Raw genomic sequence first — 10,934 nt, 5'->3', positions numbered from 1 at the left:
CCGGAGAAGTTAGATTTTGAGGATTCGGATTCAGGAACTGAGCAGAAAGAACCAGTAAACATGGGAGATCGTATTGTTCAAGCTGATCCAGCTCTTATGGATTTTTCTCGGCCTAAAATTGATGACATTCAGTCAAGCATCCTTCATCCGGCTATTCAAGCTAACACCTTTGAAATCAAGCCGGGCACTATTCAGATGGTGCAGAATTCTGTTTCTTTTGGAGGAGCCGCAACTGAAGACCCCAACATGCACATAAGGAATTTTGTCGAGATCTGCAGCACTTTTATGTATAATGGCGTGACTGATGAGGCTATCAAGTTGAGGCTTTTCCCATTCTCACTGAGGGATAAGGCTAAAGACTGGTTACATTCTGAACCAGCTGGGTCCATCACTACGTGGCAAGATCTTGCGCAAAAGTTTCTGGTGAAGTTTTATCCAATGGCAAAACTGCTGCTATGAGGAGTGCTCTTACTCAGTTTGCGCAGCAACCTACAGAGTCTATGTGCGAGGCTTGGGAACGCTACAAGGAAATGTTGAGAAAATGTCCACATCATGGAATGCCGGATTGGATGGTAATCACTGGTTTTTATAATGGTTTGGGGGCCCAATCTCGGCCCATGCTCGATGCAGCAGCTGGAGGCGCCTTATGGGCTAAAAGCTATACTGAGGCATACAATCTTATCGAGACGATGGCTGCAAATGAGCATCAAAACCCAACTCAGAGGCTGACGTCAGGCAAGGTAGCAGGTATTTTGGAAGTTGATGCAGCCACCGCTATTGCAGCCCAGCTCCAAGCGCTATCAATGAAGGTTGATTCTCTGGCTACGTATGGAGTTAATCAAATAGCTATGGTTTGTGAGCTTTGTGCAGGTTCTCATGCTACGGATCAATGTTCTCTTGTCAATGAATCTGTTCAGTATGTGAATAATTATCAGCGACAACAGCAGCCTGTGCCAGCGACCTATCATCCTAACAACAGAAATCATCCAAATTTTAGCCGGGGGAATAATCAGAATGCTATTCAGCCACCATATCAGCAAGGAGTAAGTAAACAGTTTAACCCACCTGGATTCCAGCAACCACAGCAGTATGCTACAAGGCAATCATATCCTCAACAGGGAAGTGCAGCTGCACCTACTAGTGCTAATTTTGAGGAACTTAAGCTGTTGTGCAAGAGTCAGGCGGTTTCTATCAAGACCTTGGAAAATCAAATCGGTCAATTAGCCAATGCAGTGCTCAATCGTCAACCTGGCACTCTTCCCAGTGACACGGAAGTACCAGGCAGGAAGGAAGCCAAAGAGCAAGTCAAGGCTATTACCTTAAGGTCTGGAAAAGTAGCTGATGCTGAAAAGGCAAAAGAAGTCGAAGCTGAAGTTAGGGATGAAGAATCTAAGCAAAAGGAGAAAGCGGCGGAACCAAGAAAGACTACTGTTGAACACACTCTGCCTGAGGCTAATACAGGGGAGAAACAGCTCTATCCTCCACCACCTTTTCCTAAGAGATTGCAGCAACAAAAGCTAGATAGACAGTTCGGGAAGTTTCTGGAGGTGTTCAAGAAACTTCACATCAATATACCTTTCGCTGAGGCTCTGGAACAAATGCCTAGTTATGCGAAGTTTATGAAGACTATTCTTTCAAGGAAGGTGAAACTGGATGACCTTGAAACCGTTGCTCTCACGGAAGAATGCAGCGCTGTTCTGCAGCAAAAGTTACCACCAAAACTGAAAGATCCAGGAAGCTTCACCATTCCTTGCACCATTGGCAATCTAACTTTTGACAAGTGCCTTTGTGATTTAGGAGCAAGCATTAATCTGATGCCCTTGTCGATCTTTAAAAAGCTGGATCTGTCTGATCCAAAACCCACATACATGTCGCTACAATTGGCGGACCGTTCCATTACTTACCCAAGGGGCATAGTTGAGGATGTGCTCGTCAAGGTGGATAAGCTCTTCTATCCTGCAGATTTTGTTATTCTGGATTTTGAGGAAGATAAGAAGATTCCCATAATCTTGGGGAGGCCTTTCTTGGCTACTGGCCGTACCTTGATAGATGTGCAAAAAGGGGAACTTACTATGCGGGTTCAAGATCAGGATGTGACCTTCAACGTATTCAAGGCAATGAAATTCCCTACAGAAGATGAGGAGTGTTTAAAAGTGGATGTGATTGATTCCGCAGTTACTTCGGAACTCGATCACATGCTAATGTCTGATTCATTGGAAAAGGCCTTAGTGGGGGAATTTGACAGTGATGATGAAGATAGCAACGAGCAATTACAATATCTGAACGCTTCTCCATGGAAGCGAAAGCTCGACATACCATTTGAATCTCTTGGTACTTCTGACCTTAAGAATGCTGAAGGGAAGCTCAAACCATCAATAGAGGAAGCACCTACCTTGGAGCTTAAACCATTACCTGAACACTTGAGGTATGCTTTTTTAGGTGATTCATCTACGTTACCTGTTATTATTTCAGCTGACCTTTCAGGTAGTGAGGAAGACAAGCTCTTAAGGATTTTGAGAGAATTCAAATCGGCTATAGGATGGACCATAGCAGACATCAAGGGGATAAGTCCTTCATATTGTATGCATAAAATTCTGTTAGAGGAAGGTAGTAAGCCAACTGTGGAACAGCAGCGAAGACTGAACCCGATCATGAAGGAGGTGGTGAAGAAAAAAATTCTGAAATGGCTAGATACAGGCATCATTTATCCTATTTCTGACAGCTCGTGGGTGAGCCCTGTACAATGTGTTCCTAAGAAAGGAGGTATCACTGTGGTCGCAAATGAAAAGAATGAGCTCATCCCTACTCGAACAGTTACAGGATGGAGAGTATGCATGGATTATAGGAAATTGAACAAAGCCACAAGAAAGGATCACTTCCCTCTCCCATTCATTGATCAAATGCTTGACAGATTGGCGGGACATGAGTATTTTTGTCTTCTGGATGGTTATTCCGGGTATAATCAGATTTGTATTGCACCAGAGGATCAGGAAAAGACTACCTTCACTTGTCCATTTGGCACATTTGCTTTTCGTAGAGTTTCGTTTGGGTTATGTGGCGCCCCGGCCACCTTTCAGAGATGTATGATGGCTATATTCTCTGACATGATTGGAAATAACGTCGAAGTGTTCATGGATGACTTCTCCGTCTTTGGACACTCATATGATGAATGCTTGAATAATCTGCGCGCCGTACTCAAAAGATGCGTGGAAACTAATTTGGTGCTTAATTGGGAGAAATGTCATTTTATGGTGCGTGAAGGCATTATCCTTGGGCATAAAGTCTCTAGCAAAGGTCTGGAGGTGGACAAGGCCAAGGTGGGAGTCATTGAAAATCTTCCCCCACCTAATTCGGTGAAAGGAATCCGAAGTTTTCTCGGTCATGCGGGTTTTTATCGGCGATTCATCAAGGACTTTTCAAAGATATCTAAGCCGTTGTGCAATTTACTTGAGAAAGATGTGCCTTTTAAATTTGATGATGAATGTTTGGCAGCATTCGAAACTCTCAAGGAGAGTTTGATCACGGCACCAGTTATTACAGCACCAGATTGGACAGAACCGTTTGAGATGATGTGTGATGCGAGTGATTATGCGGTAGGTGCAGTTCTGGGACAGCGCAAGAAAAATCTCTTCCATGTGGTCTACTATGCGAGTAAAACTTTAAATGGGGCCCAATTGAACTACACCACTACTGAGAAGGAGCTTTTGGCTATAGTCTTTGGCTTTGAGAAATTTCGATCTTATCTGCTTGGTACGAAAGTGACAGTATTCACTGATCATGCAGCTATTCGCTATCTGGTTTCTAAGAAGGATTCGGAGCCGAGACTCATTCGTTGGGTGCTTTTACTTCAAGAATTTGAGTTAGAGATCAAAGATAGAAAAGGTACTGAGAATCAAGTAGCTGACCATCTCTCTAGGTTGGAGAATCCCGATTCTACTTCACAAGATAGAACGTTAATCAATGAATCTTTTCCGGATGAGCAGTTGTTTGCAATTCAGGAGGAAGAACCATGGTTTGCAGATATTGTAAACTATCTTGTCAGCAATATAATGCCTCCTAATTTGACATCCGCGCAAAAGAAGAAGTTTCTGCATGAGGTGAAGTGGTATATGTGGGATGAACCATATTTGTTTAGACAAGGAGCTGACCAGATCATCAGGAGATGTATCCCGTTCTGTGAGACGGAGGGGATATTACGAGACTGCCATTCCACGGTTTATGGTGGACACTATGGAGGTGAGAAGACGACAGATCGTATTCTGCAAGCAGGTTTTTTCTGGCCTACCTTGTTCAAGGATGCTCATCAGTTTATTTTAAGGTGTGATCGTTGCCAAAGAGTGGGAAATTTGTCAAGGAAGGATGAGATGCCATTAAATGTGATGCTTGAAGTCGAGGTCTTTGATGTATGGGGAATCGATTTCATGGGGCCTTTTATCTCGTCTTGCAATAATCAGTACATCTTGCTGGCAGTCGATTATGTCTCAAAATGGGTCGAAGTTAAAGCTTTACCGACAAATGATGCAAAGGCAGTGCTAAATTTTCTTCATAAGCAAATTTTCACAAGGTTTGGAACACCTCGGGTAATCATAAGTGATGAAGGATCGCATTTTTGCAACCGTAAGTTCACTTCTATGATGCAGCGTTATAATGTGAATCATCGAGTAGCTACTGCCTATCATCCGCAAACAAATGGTCAAGCGGAAGTGTCTAACAGAGAGATAAAGCGCATTCTAGAGAAGGTTGTTTGTCTGTCAAGGAAGGATTGGTCTTTAAAGCTCGATGAAGCTGTTTGGGCTTACAGAACAGCATACAAAACTCCACTTGGGATGTCACCGTTTCAGTTGGTGTACGGTAAGGGATGTCATCTACCGGCGGAGCTTGAGCATAAGGCCTACTGGGCATTGAAGAAATTGAACCTGGATTTAGATGCAGCTGGTAAGAAAAGAATGCTTCAGCTTAATGAACTTGATGAATTTCGACTTCAAGCGTACGAGAATAACAAAATGTATAAGGAAAAGGTGAAGAGGTGGCACGATAGGAAGCTACATCCTAAGTTATTTATGCCAGGGCAACAAGTTCTGTTATTCAACTCCCGGCTCCGACTTTTTCCTGGGAAGTTGAAATCAAGGTGGTCTGGACCTTTTATTGTCAAAACTGTGTTTCCACATGGAGCGGTGGAAATTTTTGAGAATGATTCGGACCAAGCATTCAAGGTTAACGGTCAGCGGTTGAAGCACTACTATGGGGACATGGCAAACCGAGAGGTGGTTAGTGCCATGTTGTTGACTACGTGAGAAAGGTACGGAACGTCAAGCTAATGACGAAAAAGAAGCGCTGCGTGGGAGGCAACCCATGAATTGTTGTTACAGGAACCCTTAAAAGTTAATAACCTATCCAAAAACATAAAACAATCAGAAAACAGGGGCTGAAATTTTTTTTTTCCAGAGACCCTCTGCGCGCCCGCGCAGCTATGCTGAGCGGCCGCGCAGCTTGCTGCGCGCCCGCGCAGAAATGTTGAGCGGCCGCGCAGGGGTCGAGTTCCAGAAATTTTTTTTACAGTTCAGAAAAAAAAAAAAAACAAAAACACAAAAAAAAAAACCCATCACAGCCCATAAACCCACGAATTCTTTTCCCATTACCCCATGATTTTATCCCTCAACCCCACTCCTAATCTAATTTAACCTACTCCACACCCTATATATACATACACCTATCCCACATATCTCCCACAAACTTCCTACACTTAAACCCTCACATAAACATCAAAAATCAGTTCTTACACACTTTTATTCACAAATCAATGGCACCCAAGAGAGCACGCATTATTGACAGCAGCAGCACAATTCCTACTGCTGATTCATCAAGGGGTACTGCTGCAAGGTCTCGGTTAACTGACAGAGCCGCGGAGGAGGAGTACACTAGGCTGTTGGGGAAGCCGATTCTGAAGGAGAGGGGGTTTTTACCATCAGGGAGGGATGGTGAGTTGTTGCCCATGATTGCAGAGAAGGGGTGGATAGCTTTTTGTGAGTCACCCGAAGCAGTACCGATGAGTGTTGTTCGCGAGTTCTACGCGAACGCGAAGGCTGAAAAGAATGGGTTTTCTGTAGTTCGTGGGCTGACGGTTGATTATCATCCTGCGGCGATTCGCCGTGTGATTGGACAGCGAGAGAGGAAGCCCGAGGAGGAGAACTGGAATGAAAAGACTGCTGAGGACTTTGACTTGGATTTGATTTGTGCGACTCTCTGTCGATCGGGCACAGTTTGGAACCGCAGTCCACCCAATAATGAGTATCGTCACTTTCCGGCGATCGCCATAAACAGGTATGCCCGTGCATGGAATGCATTTATATGTGCTAATATTTTACCTTCTTCACATGCACACGAGGTCACAGTTGAGAGAGCACAGTTGTTGTGGGGAATTCTGAATGAGGAATACTATGTGGACCTTGGTGAGTTTATCTACCAAGGAATTCTGGAGTTTTTGAGGGGAGCAAAGCATATGAACATCCCTTATGCATCCACGGTTACAAAGCTATGCCGTGCAGTAGGAGTGAACTGGCCGGCTCATGAGCAGTTACAGTTGCCAGCAGCTCCGATAGATTCTGGCACTCTGAATGGGATGCAGGAGTGGACCGGTGGTGAGCCTGAGGAGCATGGGCTGGGTTATCGTCTTCCAGGAGGGCGTCCAGCACGAGGTGCTACTATGGTCAGGCCAGGGCGTGGTGAGGCTAGTTCTTCGAGAGCTCAGGAGGGTGCTGGGATGGGTGATGCCCAGTATAGGAGGCTTTCACGGCGGATGGATGCTATGTATGAGACGCAGAGCAGGTTTGCTCAGGAGCTCACCCTTGCGTTAGGGACTGCTTTTCGAGGCCTTGGAGCTGATATCCAGTGGCCAGTTTTTGGTGAGGACTCTGCATACCCTTCGCCTGATACTCCACCCACTGAGGGTGATGATGATGATGACTCCGAGTAGGTATACCCTGTGTTCCTTTCTACTACCTTCACTGGGGACAGTGAAGATTTTAAGTTTGGGGGTGGTAGTTAAGGAATATTTTGTGTGTGTCATATAGCTGCATATTCATGATAGTTAGTTCATATAGTTGCATAATTTTTGCCATATAGTTTTTTTTATATATATAGCTTTATTTGTTTGTCATATCATATAGTTCATGCATATACCATGATCCCTTTTGCAATGATTTATCGACTGAATTGTGATATTGATGCGAGTGTAGTGATAGCATTAAAGTGATATTAAGTTGTGTAGGTTGATATGCATGCTAGAAGCACTTGTATTGTCACTAAGTCTTAGAGAATGCTTAAGGACTAGATTGTTGTTATGATCTGATTATTTTCGAGGATAATCTATTTATTATGCTTAGAATTTGATAATAGGTTCTTAGTGGTAAAGGCATGAAAAAGAAAAAAAAAATGGAGTAAAAATGGAATTTGTTGCTAGTTGTGGCTAGGCGTCAAATGGCTAGTAGCCGGCTCGCATGTTATGCGAGTAGTCTAGGGTTGAGCAAGATGGAGCGAAACGCACTTGCTCAGAGTTATTAAAAAAAAAAAATTTTTTTTTTGCATAATTGATCAAGAGTGGGCTCTTTGGTATTCGAGTTATTAAGTTCTTAGGGGACTTTGTGCCTAGTGACCTAAGGCTTTTAGAGTCTGGGATCCGCTAACCTAACGCTCGTTACATGGATACCATTGTATAAGTCTTTTGTGGACCTCACTCATTGCACGGTCAAATAAGCATTTGAGTTGTAAATAAAAAGCACGATTCCGTAGTAAGCTCCAGAGTTCTTGTAGTGTTGTATATCACTTTGTGCCTAGAATTTTTATTCTTTGTATAATCGTATGATTGTTTTGAGGATAGTCTAGTCATAGTAATTGGTATAGTTCCAAAGCATATCTGTTAAGCATTTGCACACACCACGTTTCTGGCGGTATGTCCGTTTGCATGAGTTTATTGATCTTTAGTGTCTAACTGCATTCGTTGAGATGTGGCAATTTGGTTGGTTAATTGTAGTAAGGGGGATCGTTGCATTTTCATATAGATTGCATTCATGCATATTTTTATTTGTTTTTGAGTCTGTGACGCTTGAGGACAAGCATCGATTTAAGTTTGGGGGTGTGATAAGTGGTATTTTATACCACTTAGAACGTCTTAAAATGGCTTAAATTGGTGTCTTGAAATCAAGTATTTTGTATATTTGATGCGTTTTTCTAATGTTTATGCATTTCAGGGTATTAGTTGCATTTCGGAGAAGGAATCATCAAGAATAAGCCTTGGCATGTGTTCACCATTGCGAGAGGAAAAGAACGGGCAGATTACGGCGAAGAAACGGAGCAAACCTGGAAATTTTCCAGTAGGGTCCTGCGCGCCCGCGCAGCAATGCTGAGCGGCCGCGCAGCAGCCTTGCGCGCCCGCGCAGAAATGCTGAGCGGCCGCGCAGGGTCGGGGAAAAAGCTGAATTATTTTAGACTTCTATTTCTGTTTGGCTTCCAACTTCTATGTAATCTGAGTTTTATGGGACTATTATATAGGTAGATTTGAGACGTTTTTCACAGAGTATTAAGAGGAGATTATGTTTTAGATTGTGTTTTGCAAGAAGCGAAGGAGATAAGGAAGAAGACCGATTTAGCACACATCAACGAAGAGGAAGCATATATTCTTGTGATTCTTGTTTCGTTGTAACGTTGGATGCTAGTTTTCTTGCTTTGACTTATTTACTCTTGTGACGTACTCTGTTTTAATATAATTAGTTTAGTTGTTATTTTCTTGTGTTTGTTTATCATGATTTCATATGAACCCATGATGGCGATAAGTTCTATTATGGGCTAATCGTGATCATGGGGTTGCAACGGATTTATTATGGAATTCTTTAGTTAATTGTTTAATACTTTAGTATGTGATGATTGCATGATATCTAGTATTGGTTGTGCGTATTCGTCTTATGTGCGTCGCGAACATATAAGATAGGGTGTTAATCTCTTGTGAAGCGACGGTGGATCTTGAGATTTAGAACTTGCCATGCTAGCATAGGTTCATGTACGTTGTGCATGATTAGTGGGTAACTCTAACAGTTTTATTTGCCCTATGTAATCAAAAAAGGAATAACTTGTGCTTAAATCGTTGTGTTGTCAATTTCTGTAGACATATAGGAACTCAACATAATTGATGACTATTCAACTTATATCTTAATTGTGGATGTTTGGTAGAATGGTATTAGTACAATGAAAGTTGGCTTTTATCAGTTTCGTGTTATTCGATTAATATCATCACTGTCACATGCTAAAGGTAATAACTATGGCTATAGAAGGAAGTAATAATGAAGTTGTGATCTCATGAGTGTTTTATTATTGATAAATTGAAGTGTTAGTTAAGTGGTTAATTAAGTAGTTAATTATAGTTAATATTTAATCAACAATTTTAAGTGTTATTATCTTAACATTGAGAAGTAGTCATACATTGATGAGTGAGTTAAATTAGACAATAACTTAGTCTGAGTCTCTGAGGGAACGAACTAGAAAGTATTCTATATTACTTGCGAACGCGTATACTTGCGTGAATATTAGTGCGTGATTTCGCCCTAACAGATTTGCGGGAGCTTTGTAAACAGATGCATCTTCATCAGAGTTTAAATCTTTATCAGGAATTAAATTATTAGTTTTTATTTTACCTCTTGAACAACAATGTCATCAACATGAGTAGTATCAGTGGTTAAAACTGGTTGAATTTCAGTGTTTACTTCTTCAACTTGAGCTCTATCAGTGGTTGAACAACATTTATAGACTTCAGTTTTTCTTTGGAATTTTACCAACTTTATCTTTCCCCTTGTAACTTCTTTCAAACATTTAGAATGGCTTGACACCTAAAATTATGTATTTCAGCAATTTGAACCTGATTGATGTCCTTAATCTTCAAAACTTGTTGCAAAGGTCTTTGATTTTTTCCCTTCTTTGAGATATCAGAATTTAAGGAACTATCAAACTCACGTTCGATTCCATGCAACTACATAATTATTCAAAATTTATTTATTTAGTTTCACTTTTTAGATTTCACCGTAATGTCGATTTTGATTCCCGATAGCAATAATATAATAATTAAATAACGACGAAATAATATCAAAATACCAAATTTTATTTATCATTAATTATGCATAATTTAATAATTAGTTTCACTTCAAACTTAGGTTCAATTCCCCGTAATTACATCTATACTATTATATTAAAAACGGAACATTAAAAATTTGGTTGTTAATCCTTGATCACTCAATCTAGAACCGTCTAATCAATTTGTTGAGGATCGTTAGATATAATTTTTAAAATTAATATTTAAGTGATATTAGATCAAAATTTACAAACAACATATTAGTAAAATTATAATTTATAATATATAATGATAAAAACAACCGTGCATTGCACGGGTTATATACTAGTAATAATATAAGATTTATTTATGTAGTTTCTCTTATTAATTTTGGCTTCAATTTTAATAGTTATACAATAATTAAATAAGATTTATTACTAATATTAAAATATTAGGACTAAATAACATGAGTAATCGGCTAGCTAATACCAAAAAGAACTATAGATCAGCTTAATTTAAATGGGTAGGCACTTGGAAATTAAAATTTCCTGAGAACAGTATGCTCGTAGCAGTTGAGAATTTGAGATGTACAAAGATATCAACAGCAAGAACATTCTATTTTGTTTTATGCTTCTCATCCTGATCGGTTCTACTCTGGAAGATTCTATTGTATTTTATGGTTTTCATCCTGTTTGGTTCTTTCTCACATGGTGAATAAATCTTAAAAGACTCCTTACAGAAAAGCAAACGCGTACGGGACACTAACTAAGTATTTTCCTGGTCAAATTAATGAGAAAGTCATCTTGTTTCTCCTCTATATAAAACAAATGTTGTCTAATAG

At 40.7% G+C, this 10,934-nt stretch overlaps 1 non-coding gene across 1 annotated transcript; it reads right to left on the bottom strand.

Annotated features, from left to right (window-relative positions):
• Nucleotides 1-452: 452 nt before the first annotated feature.
• Nucleotides 453-559, bottom strand: LOC141675770 (small nucleolar RNA R71). Its single transcript, XR_012556405.1, has one exon. It is a non-coding gene; the product is annotated as a small nucleolar RNA R71 (small nucleolar RNA).
• Between the last annotated feature and the right edge of the window lie 10,375 nt (nt 560-10,934).

This window comes from Apium graveolens, chromosome 7, assembly GCF_009905375.1.
Source record: "Apium graveolens cultivar Ventura chromosome 7, ASM990537v1, whole genome shotgun sequence".
NCBI classification, from domain to species: Eukaryota; Viridiplantae; Streptophyta; class Magnoliopsida; order Apiales; family Apiaceae; genus Apium; species Apium graveolens.
The sequence above is the reverse complement of the archived record's forward strand: the minus strand, read 5'-3'. Positions and strand labels throughout refer to the sequence as shown.